Below are 22,593 nucleotides of genomic sequence, written 5' to 3'. Positions count from 1 at the left end.
GGTCAATGGTGCTCCTTCCACACACCTGCAACAGAACCTCTGCATGGAATCCTGATGATTGTCCATACTTCAAAAATTCCTCATTGTCAGTCTCCTCTAGGGAAGTTACTTGGAGCTGTAATCCTGAATCAGTCAGGACTGTACCTACAGCTCTTTGCCCACAGACTCAGCTCCATTGCTGATATGTGAACAGACACGGATTTCGGGTTCTGCCTCCCTTGGAATATCACATCTTCTACAGTCCCTCTACCCTCTCATCCCCTTGGGAACCATCATTCTCAAGCATCCTAGATTGGTGGACTTTCCACAAGAAAGAGCAAGAGGTATGTCGACACACCCTGTCCTGGGCCACAGGGATTATCTTCACTGGCTGTTTTGTTTTGGCTAGCACAGTCCAGACCAGAGAGCATCCTGGATGGCTGCCGTGGTCTAGGGTTTATGCATCAGGGTTTTGTCACACAGAGGATGCTTCAATCTCAACCAGTGGCTCCAAGTGCTACTTAATCGTTGCTCTTTTGTTGGAAATGCAACAGACTTTCTATGTCGTTGAGGCACTGCACACCGTGATCAACTCCCGCTCGGTAAATGTTGTATAAACACCGACAATTGGGAAACACTGGCCTGTGAGCACTCCAAATGGAGATCAGCCTTTACTAAAGGTGTCATGGGCTTTGAAGACACTCAAACTCAGGATGAAAGGGAGAAACGTGCTAAGAGGAGGGCATCGCTTGGCAAACCCTCACCATGATCAATTTCTGCCCAGAAACCTATGTCCCCGCTGTGGAAGGATTTGTGGATCCAGAATTGGCCTCCACAGTCACTTATGGACTCATTGTTAAAACCGTGTTACTCTTACTCGGCTACGAGTGATCGCCAAAGACGACAACACAACAATTTCCAGTCACACAGCCTACAACACATCCCATCTTCGATGCAGCCACGTGTTCAGGGAAAAGGAATGATCACATCAATGATGTCGGAACAGTCATCTCCCCGCCCCTCCGGGTTACGAGTCAAATTGCCAGGTATGTACATTTGTTCCAGTTTCATGCAAGAGGTTGGCATGTCTCCATACGCATGCATCCGCAAGGGCTACAGGCATGCAAATAATGAAATGGACAACAAGGAGGAGTCAAACAGGAAAGGGGAGAACCTGCTGTGTAAGAATGCCCCACGTGTCATTCATCCTGAACGGTGCTTCCACACCCTTGATTGAGCAAGACTCCCAACAGTTTTAATCTCAAGAGCAAATGAAGGAAATGGCTGGAGCTCGGAGACAGAGCACGTGCTTTTCATACTGTTCAATCCCCAGCCTCTCCAGTTAGGGCTTGGGAGTGACTCTTCTGTGAAGCTCTAGAGACTGCTGCCAGTCAGTGTAGGTACCAAGGTTTACCTCGCCTGGGCCGGTTCACTCCAGCGGGCCGGATTGCACATGCACGTAAGCGCGTGCGCCCATGATTTCCGGTGTCTGCGTCTGCACAGACATTATTTTTGGCATCTGTGCATGCGCAGACGCGATTTCCGGCACTGCGGAAGCAAGTCCCTGCACTGTGCTGGTTTAGCGCAGCACACAGGGACTTGCCCAGCTGGTGGCTCATTTCGGAGGTGGTTCGTGGGCCGGTTAAACGACCCCTACGTGGGTCGCTTGTGGCCCATGGGCCTTAGGTTGCCTACCCCTGGTGTAGACTGTACGGAGCTAAATGGACCAATGGTTTGACTTGGTATAGTGTTCCTGTGGGGCCAATGACTCCTTCCTGAAACCCTGGAGAGCTGGTTGCCAATTGTAACAGACAACTCAACAGACCGATGACCTAAGGCAGTTTCTCTTCTTCTCTTGTCCATAAGAAGATCCAGCTGGTGGCCCATCTAGTCCAGCCTCCTGTTCTCACAGTGGCCAACCAGACGCCTGCAGGAAACCCTCAAGGAGAACTGGAACGCAAGAGCACTTTCTATTCCTGTGGTTTCCAGCAACAGGCATTCAGAAGCAGTGCTGCCTTCAACCCATAGTGGCTAGGAGTCACTGATAGCCTTATTCTCCATGAACTGTGCTCTCCACCCAACACAGCTGAGACTCTGCAAAAAAGAGTCCCTGCACACTGCACACACATGTGTGCCTGGAATGTGCTTGATTCCCCCCTTCCCGCAAAGATAGCATTGCAAGTGCAGATGCCACCTCTTCTCTTTCTCTATTGCAGGGGTCAGCAAACTTTTTCAGCAGCGGGCCGGTCCACTGTCCCTCAGACCTTGTGGGGGGCCGGACTATATTTTGGAAAAAAAGAATGAACGAATTCTTATGCCCACAAATAACCCAGAGATGCATTTTAAATAAAAGGACACATTCTACTCATGTAAAAACATGCTGATTCCTGGACCGTCCGCGGACCGGATTTAGAAGGCGATTGGGCCACATCCGGCCCTCGGGCCTTAGTTTGCCTAAAGGGACCCCTGACCATTAGGTCCAGTCGTGGCTGACTCTGGGGTTGCGGCACTCATCTCGCTTTATTGGCCGAGGGAGTCGGAGTACACCTTCCGGGTCATGTGGCTAGCATGACTAAGCCGCTTCTGGCGAACCAGAGCAGCACACGGAAATGCCATTTACCTTCCCGCCGGAGCAGTATCTATTTATCTACTTGCACTTTGACGTGCTTTCGAACTGCTAGGTTGGCAGGAGCAGGGACCAAAAAACGAGAGCTCACCCCGTCGCGGGGATTCGAACCACCGACCTTCTGATCGGCAAGCCCTAGGCTCTGTGGTTTAACCCACAGCACCATCCATGTGGGTTTGCCTACCCATGCTCTATTGTGTGCCCAATCCTCCAGAGATTGGGGGTTGTTGTTGCTGATGTTGTTGTTGTTTTGATGGGGGGGAAGACTCTTTTAAATAGTAAATAAATGCAGGACTTGGTGTGTTCCAGTCCAGGAAAGGAGCCGATTTTGGAAAACAAGTGGTAACAGAACAGCCTGTCAGTATGTAGCTTCTCCCCATCCTCCTTCTCCATCTGTGTGCTCCAAAACTCCTAACAAAGCACATTTCGGAGGGAGGCAAGGAGAAGCTATTAAGTTATTAGCTGGATTCGTGGGGACAAAAAAAAATGAAAGGAAGAAAACGCACCATGCAGCACAGAGAGCCAAAGGGTCTGGCTTGCTTCTGGCAACAGGTCAAGACAATGAAGGCATTCAAACTCTGCACGAGACTTGGAGGATTGAGAAAGGAAACAATAAGACAGAGAGCTAAAACACAGTCACTTGGGGAAGGTGGAAGGCACACCAAGCTGGAGAGACTCCTCTGGCCTGCCTAACCCCCCCCTCCCTTCGCTAATCCCTCTTTTCAAGATGCCAAAGGAGATTTGCATCAAAATAAGGGACGGCAGCAGGCTCAGCATCTGAAAAGTCACATTCATCACTCTGAGCAGCTGTTCGACCAGGGATTGGATTCCTCCCAGCACCAATAAGTCAGGAGGGGTGGGGGATGTGCATGTGTGCATGAAGGGAAAGAATAAAACAGACCCACGTGCCTTCGCAGAAGGGGACAGACGCGCAGCAGGTGAAATTTTAGGCAGTGTGAGAATGCCACATGCTGCTTTGGAAGGAGAAGGCAGTTGGGGAAAGGAGAAGTGGGTAGGAAGTCCCTTTGTCTTCAGAGGGGATCACCAGCAGCAGAAAGAGAAGAGACAAATGGTACTTGGCCACTTCATGGCCGCAGATGAGCTCCTTTTCCCCATCACTTCCTTCCATCAGCTACTTTGCAAAACCCAAAACAGAAACATGCACCAGTTTCCCCCAAAGATGCTTCCCATAGACATCTCTTTGTCATACTCTAGAGGCAACAGAACACCCAGACTCTTCCTTATATCACCAATATAATTTTTTTTGGGTATGAGATAATGGGAGGGATCCAGAGACCTACTTTAGACATCTAAAGGCAAAAGCATCCCTTGTTTGTTTGCTTGTTTTTTAAAAGCCAAACAAACAAAGGACCAGCAAATTCCAATACATCCTTGAATGTAAACATTTCAAAATACATTCGCATAAGACACTGATAAGTATGCTTGAATTCAGAGTGGGAAAATGTTTCCCAAGCCTTTCATTGATGGGAAAGTCAGCTGAGAGAGCGCAAATGTATTGGAATCCTATCGCTGTCACCCAAAAGGACACAGGATGCAAGATTTAGAATAAAGACGACAACTCCTGTCCAAATCTAAACAATTTATCCTCTGCATATCATAGAACTGCAGAGTTGAAAGGGACCACAAGGGCCATCTATAGTCCAAGCCCCTGTGATGCAGGAATCTTTTGTCCAAGGTGGGGCTTGAACCCACGACCCTGAGATGTTAGAGCCTCATGCTCTACTGACTGAGCCACTCTGTTCCATTGGAGCCAAGAGGAGCATCACCATGCAAGGCGAAGGACCACGGCTCAGTGGCAGAGCATCTGCTCTGCATGCGGAAGGTCGCAGGTTCAATCCCCGGTATCTCCAGGCAGGGCTGGGAAAGACTCCCTTCCTGAAACCCTGCAGAGATGTTACCTGTCAATATTGAACTAGATCATGGGTAGGCAAACTAAGGCCCGGGGGCTGGATCCGGCCCAATTGCCTTCTAAATCCGGCCCACGGATGGTCCAGGAATCAGCATGTTTTTACATCAGTAGAATGTGTCCTTTTATTTAAAATGCATCTCTGGGTTATTTGTGGGGCATAGGAATTCGTTCAATTATTTTTCCTCAAAATATAGTCCGGCCCCCCCACAAGTTCTGAGGGACGGTGGACCGGCCCCCTACTGAAAAAGTTTGCTGAACTAGATGGACTGATAACCTGACTTGGGGCTCCTCCAGACTTCCCCTTCCCCTACTGCTTTCCCCTGGAGAAATCCAGTCTTTACCAATGAATCGGAGCAAATGTCAACTGGTTTTTTCCGGATTGACGTTTGCACCAGTTTATCGCTAAAGTGCATGCAGGCTTGCTCTCAGATCTGTGCTTCTAGGCACAGGGACAAGCGCAAGTCTACATGACCCCTCCATATAAGGCAGCTTCCTATGTTCCTAAGTAGGCATCAAGATATGCTCACTGACATATGCAAGTTGGTTTCCTGTATAGCCCAATTGTTCATTGCTGGATCAAGGATGCCTGGATGTTTACTTCTGCAAGAGCATCAATTTCATTTTCCCACCAGCAGCCAGTTACTGCAGTGGCACTGACACGGCTTGGCCTGGCCCACCAATTTAATTCAATATGGCATCACTTCTGTGTCTGCTTGTACATTGGAGGGGAAGGCGAGGGATGCTGGTCGTTCATTCGGAATGCACCACTCGCTCGGGCCAGGTTACCGAATGAGACGCACGACGCATTGTCCAAATGTCAGAGCAGATATGAAAGTGTGAAGGGGATAAATATAGGCCACCTGTCGATGGCCTCATCTAATGCAAACAGTACGGGGGGGGTGTAAGGGGGATTTCATGGGATTTCAACAGGCATTCATGCAGAGAACAAGGTTTCTCATAGATTTAAATCATCAAAGAATTCAGCTTTTGTTGGCAAATTCTTGACAGAACGAAACACACTGGGCAATCTCCAGTTTTGCCCATCCATGAGAGAAAAGGCATTTGCTCATAGATTCACAGAGCTGGGAGGGACCCTGAGTTTCATCCACCCCACCCACCCCACCCCCCAATGCAGGAATATACAGCTGTGTAATGGGATTTCTCCTTGCTCCCCTCTGTGGCTCCCTTAGGTGCCGCCCCAGTCTGCTCTGAGGAGTTGAGGGACCCTCCAGAGCAGATCAGAGGGCAGCGTTAGAGACTCAAGATATATGAGCTAGGTCCTTAAACCAGGGCTCCTTAAACCAGGGTTAAAGTCGCCAAAACGGAATGCCCCATTTTGGGGCCAGGCAACTTGAGAGTTGTATTTTCCAATACAGTGGTACCTCGGGTTAAGTACTTAATACGTTCCGGAGGTCCATTCTTAACCTGAAACTGTTCTTAACCTGAAGCACCACTTTAGCTAATGGGGCCTCCTGCTGCCGCCGCGGCGCCAGAGCACGATTTCTGTTCTCATCCTGAAGCAAAGTTCTTAACCTGAAGCACTATTTCTGGGTTAGCGGAGTCTGTAACCTGAAGCGTATGTAACCTGAAGCGTATGTAACCCGAGGTACCACTGTATAACCTTTTGGTTCCTGGAATTCATTCTGATCGTGCAGATAAAATATAGTGGATAGAATTCTACAGGATGTGTTGTTAGCATGTGAAAACGGTCAAGATCCAAGGCATGCACCTCCAAATGGTGGAGACGTCCGACGCCATCTTGGCACCCGGGCATCTTCCCTTGGTTGCAAAGGGCCAATAGCCAGGTGCAAAATGCACCTGGCACCTGTCGAATTTCGAATGTTGTCTGGGGGGCGGGGGGTCTCCTTGGGGAAGAGGTGCTACACTATGACTACCGCATTGTCCTTAAGTGGCACCAGCCTTTTAAAGACCAGTTTCTCTTTGATCTTTTTTTTCTCCCTTCTCTCTGCATGTTTTCTTCAGAGCCGGGCTTAAACCAGCCGAGCTTCCTCTAAGCGCACCCCCTACCCCTCTTTTTAACAAAACAAAAGGCAAAGCTTATGCGTTTCAGAACCCCAAGATCCAAGCAGCTTGCTTAGCGTGAATTAGAAGGACAATAATGGCATGACAATTCCGCCAAGGACCCTGGGAGAATTCCGCCTCTGGCCCATTCGGTTGCAGAGAGATTTACGGAGTGAATTAATCTGAAGCGGATGCACGATGGACTTAGGCCCCAGCCAAAGCCTGCAATAAAACTTCCCCCGTGCAGCAGGAGATCGTTTGAGGCAAAAAGCTGCTTTTCTATGTCATTATTTACAACCAAGCAGCTGGAGGACGGGAAGGAGGGGCTGCTGGGCAACGCTCCATGCTCAAGTGTAGCACACCGTTCTAGTTTTCAGCCTCACAGATCAAACTAATTCAGGGGCTGGTGCTTCCTTAACCTTGGCTGTGTGAACCCAAATGGTGAACAAGTGCCAGAGCAGCTTTCCCCAACCTGGTGCCCTCCAGATGTTTCGAACTGCAGCTCACGTCACCCCCAGTCAGGGCAGCTGTCTGGAGGGCACCATGTTGGGAATGGCCGCACTTGAGAACCTGCAGAAGGAGCAGACTTGGTTTCAAGGATGTTGGATAGCAAGGCTCAGAAAGAGGCCTGAGGCCCCTGGTGCTGTTCCCAATAAGATTGTGCTGGGGTAGATGAACCATGGGGCAGATTTATGTGTCAGGTATATCATTTAAAAAAAAAAATACTAAGATGTCCTGATACAGTGGTACCTCTGGATGCGAACGGGATCTGTTCCGGAGCCCCATTCACATCCTGAGTAGAATGCAACCCGCGACTGCGCGTGCGTGGGTCATGATTCGCCGCTTCTGCGCATGCGCGTGGCGTCATTTTGAGCATCTGCACATGCGCGAGCGGCGAAACACGGAAGTAACGCATTCCGTTACTTCCGGGTCACCATGGAGCGTAACCTGAAAACACTCAACCTGAAGCACATTTAACCCAAGGTATGACTGTATTTAATGCTAGGGAGTACAAGGATCTCAAGGTTATTTCCTTTTTAATAAATTTGGTTTATCCAGGATTGAAGCTGGCCTGGTAACATTTTCAGAAGTGCTCATTGTTGATACCTTAGATCAGGGGTCAGCAAACTTTTTCAGCAGGGGGGCGGGTCCACTGTCCCTCAGACCTTGTGGGGGGCCGGACTATATTTGGAGGGGTATGAATGACTTCCTATGCCCCACAAATAACCCAGAGATGCATTTTAAATAAAAGCACACATTCTACTCATGTAAAAAGACACTGATTCCCGGATTGTCTGCGGGCCGGATTTAGAAGGCGACCGGACCGGATCTGGCCCCCGGGCCTTAGGTTGCCTATCCATGCCTTAGATTAGGGGAAGGAGAACAATTTTCTCTTGAAGGCCCCATTCAAAAGAAGTCTAAACTGAGTGTGGGCAGAATCAACAGTGGGCAAGGAAACTTCTCTCTTCCTGCCACTTCTCCTATTTCCTTCCTCTATGCCATCCCACAAAATCAGACTAAGGCACTGCAGTTTGCCTCAGATAAGCTCCCAAAATTTGCATCTCTTGGTTCTGCTGATGGAGTGCAGAAGCTGAGGAGAAATGTGACACTGATCCAAGTTGGCTGTTTAAAATACAATTATTGAGGATCCGCCACCAATTCTGGCTCCCTCCTAACTAAATGCACATATCTGCATTTGCAAATAGTCGTACCTCAGCTCCCAAATGCCTTGGGAGTCGAACGTTCTGGCTCCTGAGTGATCGAAAAATGGAAGTGTGTGTTCCAGTTTTCAAATGTTCTTTCGGAAGCCGAACATCTGACAAGCTCCCTGCAGCCAATCAGAAGTCGCGCTTTGAAAGCCAAACGTTTCGGAAGTCGAATGGACTCTGTTCGGCTTCCAAGGTACGACTGTATATGAAAGTTCAACCCTCCTCCCTACGCGCTTGCTGTTCACAAGCTTAGAATTTGTACAGGTGTACAGCTAAGATGCTTGACACAGACACGTGAAAATATATCAATTAGCCACAAGATGGGTTTCGACAAAAAAGCACAGAGTTCAGGATCTGAAGAAATGCATGCAGCCTCAGGACTTTCTTGTCTGGTGAAATCTAATCCAATTGCAGCGATGCTAATTTCTTCCAATATAAAACTTGATCAAAAGCAGGATGAGAAAGAAGAACTGGTTTCAGGACAGCCAGCCTTCAGCAGCTGGGTTATTTCATCAGCCAGCAATTCTCCAGTTGAGCAGAAGGTGGAACCTGACTCCAAACCCTTGGATCAAAGTCTCAGCCTCTCAAATCATCACACCTACAAAGTCAACAGATTAAGTGGGATCTTCCAAGTACACATTAAGACACAGTAGATGGGAAAGAAAAGGGGACTCTTTATCTCCGTGTACAGCTTACAAGAAAACGTTACAGAGGGGAATGCTTTTGGGATGATTAAGAGACTTTAACTTTTAACCTCTTATTCAGACAGACTTAAGGCATGCACACCCACACGCTTTATGGGGCACTTGGAAAACAAAACTCTACAGAGCGAGGAAAGCAGCTCTGAGTCACTCTGTTATCTTGCAATATGTCTCAGGAACTTGGCTTCACTCTGACTATTTTTACATTAGGCTAGACACACACACACACAGGCTTCCAAGTACACTAATAGCAGACTTTGTCAACCTGGTGCCCTCCAGATGTTTCAGACTAGAACTCCCATCCTCTAGTCCAAAACAGCTGGAGGGCACCAGGGTGGCAAAGGCTGATATAGGACAAGACCTTTTTTGCTTGTGTGAGGTTTCATTTCACAACTCACAACAATACAATAATGACTTGCAGTTGTTCCTATCCTCATCCATAGTATTACGTTACCGGGTAGCGGCCTTTTTTGGCCAAGCCTGTGGTAGATCAAATCCAAATCAGAGATAGTGCAGTAACTCTTGATGTAAATTTAACAGGATCAGGGAAAAGTAACAAAGGAGAAGATTCTGTATCTCGTTACAGTAGAACCCAGGGATATCCAATGGATGCCTTTGAGAGGATAAGGCTCTCAAATGCATCAAATCATGACAGATGCCACCTATCAGTCGTCCGGGATCATGAGTAAAAGCATTTGCTGCCTGCCATGAATGTTTCCAGCAATATTATTTTCTGCAAAGTTTTTCTCTGCACTGGTGGAGGAGAGGCAGGAACGGCGGACACCTGCCTTGGCTAGCAGAGTTCCCCCAGGCCTTGGACAGCACCAGAAAGAAGGCTGCAACAGGTGTTACTGGAAGAATTGCCCTGACTCGGTGCTTTTCAGGTGTGCCTCATCAGTTAACAGATCCAAGTGCTCCCACACAGACAACACAAACAGTTCCAGAGAAAATGATCTGAAGACCGCAAACCAAGAGAAAGCATAAAACCATCTACGGTACCTATTAGAAACACATTTGGCAGATGAGTTTCTGTTCTTCATAATGGCACAGAGATAGGGAATCACCAGCCAGGGGCCTGAATGTGGCCCTTCCCACATTCCCAAGTCACACAACTCAACAGTCCTTCTTGAAGGTTTTTGCCTGGCTGGCACATAATCTCCTTTCTTCTAACTTGAATCCATTGATTTGGGTTCTAGCCTCCAGAGCAGGAGAAAGCAAGCTTGCTCCATCCCTCATGTGGCTGTACTCTATACTGCAAGATTTTGTTGCAGGTCCACTTGCCACCTGCCATCTCTAAACAAGGTCAGATGTTAACAAGACCTTCCCAGCTATGCTCTATTCAGCATTAACCAGGTGTAAAAAATTCAAACTATTTCCCCTGTCTGATGCTCTCTCACACAGTTTATTTTTTCTACCTCCTTCCAGGAGCTAGTTTCTATGGGGGCAAATACTATCCCTGTGTTAAGCCATCTTTGGAAAGATTGCTTGCAACCTTACCCACAGAATAATAATTGCAATGACAGGTTCACCCAACTCTGATATAGAAAAAACAACAACACTTGGGTAGTTTCTCCTCCCAACAGCAGTATATAATAATTGAAGTCCATCTTCCACACTTTCAGTATCACCCTAACCACACTGATGACAAATTTATCAGCATGCAAAAGCTACTTCGATACATGGCATCAAAGGTTATACTCAGCATAACCTTCCTCCCTAAAGTTTCTCCCTCTTCTCCCCTTGTGCCGGTTGGAGGATGGATGGCAGCCAACAGATTGAGTTTGAATCCTGACAAGACAGAAGTACTGTTTTGGGGGGACAGGAGGCGGGTGGGTGTGGAGGACTCCCTGGTCCTGAATGGGGTAACTGTGCCCCTGAAGGACCAGGTGCGCAGCCTGGGAGTCATTTTGGACTTGCAGCTGTCCATGAAGGTGCAGGTCAATTCTGTGTTCAGGGCAGCTGTTTACCAGCTCCATCTGGTATGCAGGCTGAGACCCTATCTGCCCACGGACTGTCTCGCCAGAGTGGTGCATGCTCTGGTTATCTCCCGCTTGGACTACTGCAATGCGCTCTTTGTGGGGCTACCTTTGAAGGTGACCCGGAAACTACAACTAATCCAGAATGCAGCAGTTAGACTGGTGACTGGGAGTGGCTGCTGAGACCACATAACACCGGTCTTGAAAGACCTACATTGGCTCCCAGTATGTTTCTGAGCACAATTCAAAGTGTTGGTGCTGACCTTTAAATCCCTAAACGGCCTCATTCCAGTATACCTGAAGCAGCGTCTCCACCCCCATCGTTCTGCCCGGACACTGAGGTCTAGTGCTGAGGACCTTCTGGCTGTTCCCTCACTGCGAGAAGCCAAGTTACAGGGAACCAGGCAGAGGGCCTTCTCGGTAGTGGCACCCGCCCTGTGGAATGCCCTCCCACCAGATGTCAAAGAGAAAAACAACTACCAGACTTTTAGAAGACATCTGAAGGCAGCCCTGTTTAGGGAAGCTTTTAATGTTTGACAGACTATTGTATTTTAATCTTTTGTTGGAAGCCGCCCAGAGTGGCTGGGGAAACCCAGCCAGATGGGCAGGGTATAAATAATATATTATTATTATTATTATTATTATTATTATTATTATTATCAACAACCATATCACACAGCCATAAATCCGGGTTAGGGAACCTTTTCCAGACTGAGGGCCACATTCCCTTCTGAACCACTTTCCAAGGGCCACATACAAGTGAGCATTGGGCAGAGCCAGAGTGGGTGGAGCCACAAACAGAAATGTACAGTAGTCTAGTTTTGACACGCACACCCCATGCTCCACCCAGGCAACGAAGAGGCATTATCAGGGTTTCCATCCCTAGCATACAGAATTCATTCCACACTATGTTTGGGGAGGAAGGGACGAGTCACCGGTTGACACCCGAGTCTTACTTGCCAGATCTTATGATCAAAACAAGGCAGCCGCCCTACCAAACTCCAGATCTTCTCCCTGCCTTCCCTTTCTCTGTTCCGCATCTCGCCCGGTCCTAAATTTAGAGGGCTTAGCAACACTCAGCCGCACTGTGGGAGGGTGTTTCCGCGTCTCCAGGCTTGGCAAGGCGAGCCAAAACAAACCCGGTAGTGCAGAAACGAGAGGGGAAAAGAACGAGCACAGATTCTCCCAACGGAGGAGGAAGTAGACCAGCCAGACAAGACATTTTTAAAGGTCGGCCGCCCCTGTAAGCTTCAGCTCTGAATGATAAGGTTTCAGTTCTCCTCGATTTGCCCTGTTCTTTGCTTGTGCCACACACCAGCTTCATTAAAGTGGACAGCCCGTTGGGAGCTCCTGGGGAGGAGGAACCCATAGTTCTCTTTTTTAAGATATATATATATACATTTTTACTGATTTTTTTTAACATATCAGTTCCAACAGTCATACAACGTAACTTCTCATCTTATACAATATTTTTAGACTTCCATCAACACCACTGATGCTTTTCCGTTCCTTATCCCTTATTATGCATTTCTTAGTTTCTAGATTACATTTAACTGTCCTTAACGAATAATTCTCTTCATAGTCTTTCTTGCAATATTTCAAATAATCCACCTTACAAAACTTCTTGCAGTCCTACTAGCGTAATCTGTTCATCACAACTACTTTTCAAATAGTTCATATATTTGCTCCAGTCTTCTAAGAATCACTGATCCCACAGGTTTCAAATCCTTCCTGTTAATTTATCTAATTCTGCATAGTCCATCAACTTCATGCTCCATTCTTCTTTCGTCTGTAGTTCTTCTTGCTTCCATTTTTGTGCCAATAATATTCTTGCTGCTGTCGTTGCATATAAAAACTTACAATCCTGTCTAAACCCGTGGTTCTCTATATGTTGTTAGACTACAGGTTGTATCACCCCAGCCTACTGCTCCTGTTGGCTGTGGCTAATGGATTCAAACAGCACCTGCCGAGCCACTGGCTCCCCAAGCTTGACAAGGAGGATTCTAACTCTGGTATGGCTGATCTACATAACCTCGTGGCTTCAGTTCTAGGATAGGAGAACAGAGACTTCATTGGCTATTGTCCCAAAGTGCCCTCTGCTTAATCAAGGTATGACAGGTAGCTATGGTTGAAAGGGCAAATTCCACAGTTGACATCTCGTGTCCACTTCTGGGCACCACCATTTAAGAAGGATGTTGACAAGCTGGAACGTGGGCAGAACCAAGGGCAACCAAGATGATCAAGGGTCTGGAAGCCAAGCCCTATGAGGAATGGTTGAGAGAGCTGAGTATGTTTTGCCTGGGAAAGAAGAGACTGAGAGGAGACAGGATAGCCATCTTCAAATATCTCAAGGGATGTCACATGGAGGATGGAGCAAGCTTGTCTCCTGCTCTGGAGGGTAGGACTCAAACCAATGGCTTCAAGTTACAAGAAAGGAGACTCTGACTAAACATCAGGAATGACTCTCTGAGGGCAAGCACTGTTCAACAGCAGAACAGACTCCCTTGGGAGGTGGTGGACTTTCCTTCCTTTGAGGTTTATAAGCAGAGGCTGGATGGCCATCTGTCACAGTTTAGATTCTTGGATAGCTGGGGATTGGGCTGAATGACCCTCAGAGTCCCTTTTCCAACTCTACAATTCTATGGTTCCTGTCCGCCATGAAGTCCTCCAATTCGGATTTCAAGCTTTTTAAACAAAGATGAGCAAACATTAACAGCAGAGGAACTGGTTAGAAGGGCTTAGGTTGCATTTTCTTAAACCAGTCAAACTTACTTCCTAGTGAATACAGTATGTTTTGTGATCACGTTGCCACAGTGACATAGTGGAGCAGGGACTCAATAGTCGTATCAGAGCAGAAACAATGGCATCATCTCGATGGGGCTCTATTTACCAATTCTCAGAATGCCAAATAAATAAGCTTTTAGCAGAGAGAGACCTACTAAATAAGATATGTGGAGGAGGACAGGTTAGGTTACATTAGCATGCATAGCTAAAGGGTTAACCTGCCATTTTTATCCGGAAAATTCCAAGGTCCCTGGTATTAGACCCAAAATGCCACAAAGCACCAAGCAATCTTCTCAGTCCAGCAGAACTCTTCATCAGGCTAGATATTAAGCAAAAGCGGAAGGGGCCAGAGTTCAGCAAGAAAGATGACTTAGTAGTGTTATAGTTTTTTGGGGGGGACAGACTCCCCTAAATACCTGGAACCATTAAAGGGTCAGAATTGAATCAAGCCCCCTGAATTTTCAGAGCAATTCAATTGCTGGAAGAGCCAGGCTGATAATGAGTACGAGTTGTTAACTAAGGTAAGGTGATGAGCCATTAAGAAAGTGAGGACTCAGTGCCCAAGTGGGCAGAGACCAAAAGAATGTGGAGTTTTTTAGGATTTCAGTTTCAGTTCTTTTCAGATCCCTGGCTACAGCTTGGGAGAAGCAAGAACCTTTGGTAGCGCAAACCCCTCCATCATAGATTCAGGGTAGGTAAATGGACCATATATCATAAAGACAACACAGTCTCTGTTGTGCCTTAATGTGAACCCTGGGAAAGTGCCTAGACCCCCAGACTTTCACACAGCTCAGAGACTGGAGAGGCGTGAAACAGTATTAAAGCCAGAATGCCTGTATTGATTAAGAAAAATCACGTTTACTGTACCGTCTTTAAAGGGGCGTACCTGTGGGGGGTGTCTCACAAAAGAGCATCCATGCACCGTTACATCACTGGGTTGCAAACAAGTCTACACCAGTCTCACTGACTGACAAGCAAACAGTGGATGCATTTCAGTGTAGCTCAGTATCAGTTTACTGTTTACAAAGCCCTTGGAATAGAGGACCTAGCTGAAATCACCCATTCTCTCACCTTTTGACATCAACTCCAATTACCGAACAACACTTTAAAACACATTTGAAGCCTGCGACTTCTCCTAAAAGAATCCTGGGCACTGCAGTCTGTTAAGGATGCTGGGAACTGTAGCTCTGGCAGGGGGAAACTACAGTTCCCAGGTTTCTCCACAAGGGAGTCCTGTGCATTAAATGTGCATGGAATGGATCTGCCCTATAAAATCCCATCAACCCATCTGTCGAGTTATTCAGTTCTGTTCAAAGGAGCTGCCCTCTTGAAAGGTATACCCTGACCCCTCACAGCAAGTCGTCTCCATGCATCCTCTACATTACTGAGGAGAGTATTTTGGAATTCCTCTCTTGTTTACAAAAAAAAAAGAGCCCTAGGAAGTCAGCCTATATATGGGAAGAAATGCATTCCTCGTCTTTTTACGCAGCATGGAAATTAACAAAAGGGGAATCCTGAATTCAAGTGACAAAATACTGATGACCCCCTTAAATATATATATATATTTACAAAAAAGAAAGGTAAACAATGCAACTTAGCGATCCATGTGTCACTTAAGCAAGAGTACTGCGCTTAAAATTATAATGTGCGCGCATCCCTAAGTTATCCAAGGCTACCCCTGCGTCAAACTAGTTTCAAGAGCGAATAAACTGGTATATGTGACCCGGGAACGTGACCATATAGGTTGAAAACCACGCTCCCGATTGCCCCCCTTCTCTTTCCAATCTCCTTGGCTCAGTAGCGCAAAGCACTTCGCTGTAAGTTACACTGATTTCCAAAGAAGGGGCCCTCCCACGTTCCACTCAATATAGCGCGTCACTAAAATACTAATAATCCACGGTGGGTCTACTCCCGAGGAAGCGTTTTATAGCACGCAGGATCTGGTCCTCCGCACAAGTCCGCGAAAAATAAAGACAACAAGCTGTTGGAAGCAAGGGAGGTGAATTTCATGGGTGGCCGCAATGCTAAAAAAAACCACACCTTGGGAAAAGGAAACCCGGCAGAAATCGGCGGAACTTCACGAGTCAAGCGTACAACACGGTCCACATCGCTGGTGCGCTCAGACGACGCTACATCAACCTGAAGGCATTGACAGACACTGAAACGCTCGTTCCCACGCACGCGCGTCTTTTTACCTGGCTCAAAGGATCTCCGGATATAGGCTACAAGTTTCCTCCAATTTCTGTCGCCTCTGTGCAAATCTTCCCGAGTCTCTTCAGGGCGCCAAAGGGTGGGCTTCCACGGCAGAGATGAACTCGGAGGCTCAGAGAGGAAAACTTCACCTCGACTCTCCCGAGCGCAGCCCTCCACAAAATCCAACCTCTGCGCGAGAACCTTCTCCCGAGGTCCAAGCAGCTCCGCGCACCGGTGCAGCTCTGCGCAACCTCCTAACAACACCCACCCACCCCCCGTCTAAATTACGGAGCTAAAATGAATATGAACCTAACTCTATCAATCCAGCAGCGCAGATAAAAAAATAACACCCGGCGCGCCTTTCCGCAGCTGCAAAACTGATCGCTCTGCCGCCCGCGGGTGTACTAGTAGCGCACACGCCCCCTTCTCCCGTGTCCTTTGGCTCCGCCCCCCCAGAATTCCTCCACCAATCCTAGCTCGGAATCTCTCTACCTACGGGGAGGAGGGAGGCGGGGGAGGAAGGAGAGAGCAACGCTGAGAAGCAGAGATCAGAGCAAAAGAGAGTTTTGTTGTTTTCGTCTGTGTTTCACCGGCCCCCCCTTCCCAAAAAAGCAAGAGCGAGAAGGATTTCCATAGAATTGGAGAGTTGGAAGGGATCCCAAGGGTCATCTAGTCCAACCCCCTGCAATGCAGGAATTCTTGCACACAGCCGTCCCTGGGTGGGCTCGAACCACCAACAGCAAAACGTACCAACGGATTTTTGATCAAGGAAATGGTTTGGGGTTTTTTTTTTGGCAAGGTTAACCACAAGACTGTGATCGGATCTCTCATCTCTCTTAATTTCTTTGGAGATGGAGTGTGCGTTACATTTGCCTATGCCTACAGAGGCAGCAGAATGAGGTGGAGACTGTCTATACCACTTCAGACAGACATATTTTAATAATGCTTTTTTAAAAAAGTTAATTTTATTGTTTCGCTGTAGGGGTTAACTGTTTTGCTTGTGCAATCAGCATAAATCTCAGCCCTGAGGATGACTCAAGCATCTTCCTGGGTTTTTTTGTTGTTGTTTTTTTGCAACACTGCCCTAGGCACGGTTCCTCAAAAGTTAAAAATTCTACTGAGTTCAGTGGAACACTAGATAGTGACGTGGATAGTGGGAGAGAGGACTCAATGGAGTATCCTGCACAGGGCCGGCCACCCATGAGGCCAGGGAAGGCGACTGCCTCAGGGGGCAGGATTCACCAGGACAGCAGATCCCAATGTCGACCTTTCTTCCCTCCTTGTTCCTGAAGCAGATCTTCCCTCACGTCCACCTCTGCTTCCCTAGCCAGGGCACCACTTAGGGGTTCACCTCAGGTGCCAAAATTCCCTGGGCCAGCCCCTAATCCTGAACTGAATCAATTCTCACGCTGCAGTGCAATGCTATGTTGAAGGTCCAACTTCTGATGATTATTCCCATTTTAAAGATGCCCAAATCGAGGCTGAAAGGAGGGCTAGTGACTTGCTCAAGGCCACAGAAGTCAGGGTGAGTGGGAAGGTCAACCCAGAGTTAAAGCACATGGCCTCCCCTAGAGAATCCTAGGCAGTTTCCCCCTCACACATTTCCCAAAATTCAATGAAATCCTGGCAAACGTGAATCTTTAAAATGGGAATAATAATTATTGTTGTTATTTATTTATATGCCACCCTTCTAACTGGGTTGCTTCAGCCATTCTGGATGGCTCCCAGCAAAAAAACAGTAAAAACGCAGTACAGCATCAAACACTAAAAGCTGCCTTCAGATGCCTTTTAAAAATCACCTAGCGGTTTATCTCCTTGACATCTGATGGGAAGGTGTTCCACAGGGTGGGTGCCGCTACCGAGAAGGCCCTCTGCCTGGTTCCCTGTAACCTCACCTCTCGCAGTGTGGGAACTGCCAGAAGGCCCTTGGAGATGGACCTCAATGTCTGGGCAGGACGATGGGGGTGGAGATGCTCCTTCAGGTATACTGGGCTGAGGCTGTTTAGGGCTTTCAAGGTCAGCACCAACACCTTGAATTGTGCTTGGAAATGTACTGGGAGCCAGTGTAGATCCTTTAAGGCTGGTGTTATATGGTCCCGGCGGCTGCTCCCAGTCACCAGTCTGGCAGCCGCATTCTGGATTAGTTGTAGTTTCCGAGTCACCTTCAAAGGTAGCCCTGTGTAGAGCGCATTGGAAGATAACCATGCACCACTCTGGTGAGACAATAATAACCACCAGCTTGTTGCAATGGAGAGAAAAAAATAGCAGTGAAGTACAAGATAAATCAATCCTAGTAATGAGAGATGCCTGCAGTTTTAGAAGGCAGCCAGCAGGAGAAGCTTGACTAGATTAGGTTTCCTCCTGACTGCTATGAAGTTAATGTACAATGTAGGATTCATTTCTCCCCTGGCTGACAAATACCACTATCATGAAAGTAAGGAGGAGATTGGAGATAAAGTGTTACCTATACAGCAGGGGTTGGGGCTCTGTGGAATATCTTACAGTATTCGATTGCAGTGAAATAATGGGCAATCAACTGCTTGTATTTGTTTACAGTACAGTCATACCTCGGGTTACAGACGCTTCAGGTTGCATTTTTTTGGGTTGTGGACTGCCAAAACCCAGAGGTACCGGAACGGGTTACTTCCAGGTTTCGACGGTCGCGCATGCGCAGAATCGCTAAAGCTTGCTTTGCGCATGCACAGAAGCACCGAATCGCAACCTGCATGTGCACAGACACGGGTTGCAAATGCTGCAGGATGCGAACATGCAACCCACACGGATCACGTTCGCAACCCGAGTGTCCACTGTAGTTTATATAGGATGCCCAATTACGGTAAAATTATATTCGGGGTTTTTAATGAAATATTTTCCATTAGTAACAAAAGTACATTCTGTGCCTCTGTTTTTAAAACGTAGCATCCTTCATACAATTTGATTGCTGTCCCTTAGAGACAATTTTTTTGCTGTAGTCCGTATGGGGTTGAGGGGGAAAGAGAGGGTGGGAGAGAGAAATTTAGGGGAAATGTGGAAGGGGCGGAGAGGAGGAAAACATTAAACTTTCATTCTCTGTATAATATATGAGCGGAGCTTTTCATGGGATTGTAGAGTTGAGGATCGTCTAGTCCAATCCCTTGCAAATGCAGGAATATGCAGCTGTCACATTTTGTATTCTTATCAATACAAAATTGGGTGTGGCATGGAATTTGGCGTTTTTTCTTTTAATAGTGTGGCCCAGAGGAAAAAAGTTCGAGAACCACTGCCCTAACAGAGGTATAAGGCAGAGTGGCAATTCTGCTGTCCCTCAATGCAACAGGCAAGGAAAAGAGATGCAAAAAAGGACTGTGGGAATATTGGTAGGAGAATTGTCAGCCAACTGGTGCCAAAGAAGGACAGAACCTTTTTCATGTATGCTACAACAGCAGCAAGAATACTTATCGCAAAGTATTGGAAGACACAAGATCTACCCACTTTGGAAGAATGGCAGATGAAGGTGATTGACTACATGGAATTGGCGGAAATGACTGGCAGAATCCGAGACCAGGGAGAAGAGTCGGTGAAAGAAGACTGGAAAAAATTTAAGGACTATTTACAGAAATATTGCAAAATTAAGGAACTTTAAAAGGATGTTGGATAGAAACTAAGAGGTTTTTTAGCTGTAATGCTTTAAGAGACATGGAAAAAAAAAGGTTAACAATTGGGTAAAAGATTAATGGTAAGGATTTGCTGAACCAACAAATTGAATTGGAATACAAAGAAGGGAGGTATGAGGAGGTCCGGGGAAATAAGAGTAAGGAAGATAGGTTATGGAACATTATTGTGTTTTTAACTGTTTTATTTTGTATGTTTTTTCTCACTTTTTACTTTTTTGCTGTAATTTATACTTTTTTCTTTGTTTTCTGTATTTTTGTGAAACTTTAATAAATATCATTTAAAAAAAAATGCAATGCAACAGGCAAGGAAAAGAGATGCAAAAAAGGACTGTGGGAATATTGGTAGGAGAATTTGCCCCTGCCAACATACTGAAAAGGATCTGATCAGGGAAAGCCTTTATTGGATCACCCATTGGGCAATGCAGACATTTGCCTCAGGCTCAGGGCTTGCGGGAAGCGTCACGTTGCAGAGTTCCCAAGTATTTTTCAGTCAGAGTGGCAGCAGGAGGCGGCCCCTGAGTCCTCCTGCTACTGTCAGGTTTATCTCCGAATGGTGATTCAGAGGTAGTCTTCCTTGAGCGCTTGCTCATGTGTCCGGAGGCGCTTGCAGGTGAGATCATTTGAGTGAGCTCGGTGGAGCTAGTGTCTTCCACAGCCAAAAATGTACAAGGACAAGGCTAACTGTGGTGGAGGTGTAATGGAGGGGGAAGAAGCTGCTACGTCACTCCCTGAGGAGGAAAAGCGAGTCGTGTCACTTCTGCTGGGCTCTGATCCTCACCAAAAAGGAGGTGGTGGAAGGGTAAGAGAGGGCAAAGGAGTCAAGATATATGAGCTACTGAGAAAACAGAAGCAGAACACCCGTGTTTCCCATCATTTATTTCTGTTCTCTATTATGACTAATCTACATTCCTCAGGTGCCTCATATTTAAAATGTGTCAAGGCAATGTATGTTCCAGAAATGTAGAGTTCGAAGGGACAGCAAGGATGCTCTGGTCCAACCCCTTGCAATTTAGGAATATTTTGCCCAATGTGGGGCTCAAATCCAGGATAAAGGTAAAGGTAAAGGGACCTCTGAGCATTAGGTCCAGTCGTGGCCTACTCTGGGGTTGCAGCGCTCATCTCGCGTACAGCTTCCAGGTCATGTGGCCAGCATAACTGAGCCACTTCTGGTGAACCAGAGCAGCGTACGGAAACGCCGTTTACCTTCCCACTGAAGTGGTACCTATTTATCTACTTGCACTTGGACGTGCTTTCGAACTGCTAGGTTGGCAGGAGCAGGGACCCAGCAATGGGAGCTCACCCCGTCGCGGGGATTCGAACCACCAACCTTCTGATCAGCAAATCCTAGGCTCTGTGGTTTAACCCACAGCGCCACCCGCATCCCCCAAATCCAGGATAGGGGTTCCCAAATTGTGGTCTGTGGGCCATCAAGAGTTGTCAGACCAAGCAATGGAGACAGCGCATTGCCCTTTCGGGGTTATGGGGCTGTGCCTTCTGCCCCATTCCCCCACTGGCCCTATTCCCTTGCTCTTCTCCCCTGCCTTCTCTGGGACAGAATAAAAAGAAGAAGAAGAAGAAGAAGAAGAAGAAGAAGAAGAAGAAGAAGAAGACGACGACAACGTCACTTAAACAAACAGATTGCACCCATTTCTTGGACAAAAGCTTGTAGACCGACAGAAGGAAACAAAGGCTGCCATATAGGTCAGATGATGAGGTATAGGAACATAACAATATTTAGCCCTTTCTGTATTTTCAAAATGATTGATGGGTGGGTGGGGGGTCCTAAGAAGAGAAAGTGTATGACTATTTATTTATTCAATCAATCAATCAATCAATCAATCAACCAACCAATCTATAGGCCACTCAAGATACATTTTTGAAAAATATCTAAGTGGTTTACAAAGTAAGATAAAACAAAATCGCAAGGCAAAGATACAAATAAAACAAATATATATGTTGTCAATATCACCAATAAAAATCCAGAATCAAAATAAAGTACTGAGCAATGTGGTCTAAATATTTATAGTCAAGAAATGCCCCTCTTCAGGGTACAACATTGCAGTCCCCCTCCCACCTAGTTTCTGTTCCTTAGTCCCCTCAGCAGACAGTCCCCACTGGGCTGTTTTTGGAGTTCCCCCCTCCTTCAGGCTCCCCCCCCCCTTCTTAAAAAGGTTTTCGCTTTTTCTATTTCTGCAAACCTTGGGCTTCCCCAAACCCTGTGGCTTCCTCTCTCTTAGGAATGGGTGCTTTCTATTTTGACCACTAAAGTGCCAATCGCCTCTCCTGAAAATGGAAAACAGAACAGAAAACTAAGATAATGTTAGAGGGATACCAGTCAATCATGTATGTCAGCAAGAATTTCCCCTGGGGGTAGAGGACACAGTTAAAATACTGAAAGTGGGGAGCAGACTAATTTCCAACACACCAAAATTAGAAGAACTTTGCCTGTGTATATGCTAGATTTTTAAAGCACAATCACAGCACACTCTTCCTCTCAAAGAGTTCTGGGCATTGTAGTTTCCCCCTCAGAGAGTTACAATCCCCAGCAACCCTTAACAGACTACAATGCCCACAATTCTTTGAGAGGGGAAAATTGTGCTTCATCTGGTACACAGGCTGAGACCCTACCTGCCTGCGGACTGTTTTGCCAGAGTGGTGCATGCTCTAGTTATCTCCTGCTTGAACTACAGCAATGCACCCTACCTTTGAAGGTGACCCAGAAACTGCAATTAATCCAGAATGCGGCAGCTAGACTGGTGACTGGGAGTGGCTGCCGGGACCACATAACACCGGGCCTGAGAGATCTGCATTGGCTCCCAGTACGTTTCCGAGCACAATTCAAAGTGTTGGTGCTGACCTTTAAAGCCCTAAACGGCCTCGATCCTGTATACCTGAAGGAGCGTCTCCACCCTCATTGTTCAGCCCGGACACTGAGATCCAGCGCCAAGGGCCTTCTGGCGGTTCCCTCATTGCGAGAAGTGAGGTTACAGGGAACCAGACAGAAGGTCTTCTTGGTAGTG

General features: G+C 47.0%; 1 protein-coding gene across 2 annotated transcripts in view; it reads right to left on the bottom strand.

Moving 5' to 3' along the window:
- Window positions 1-22,593, bottom strand: part of RASGEF1B (RasGEF domain family member 1B) — a 260,591-nt gene that overhangs the window by 27,592 nt on the left and 210,406 nt on the right. Inside the window, exon 1 of one of the 2 annotated variants that reach the window (XM_081020923.1) lies at window positions 15,923-16,284. The exons of the other annotated variant lie outside the window; for it this stretch is intronic. The gene's annotated coding sequence lies outside the window, so the exon portion shown is untranslated. Of the gene's footprint in view, window positions 1-15,922; window positions 16,285-22,593 lie in introns of those variants that run through there. 2 annotated transcript variants of the gene reach the window in all.

Source organism: Podarcis pityusensis (assembly GCF_964106645.2).
Source record: "Podarcis pityusensis genome assembly, chromosome: 9".
NCBI lineage: Eukaryota > Metazoa > Chordata > Lepidosauria > Squamata > Lacertidae > Podarcis > Podarcis pityusensis.
This window is presented reverse-complemented; position numbering and strand designations above follow the sequence as displayed.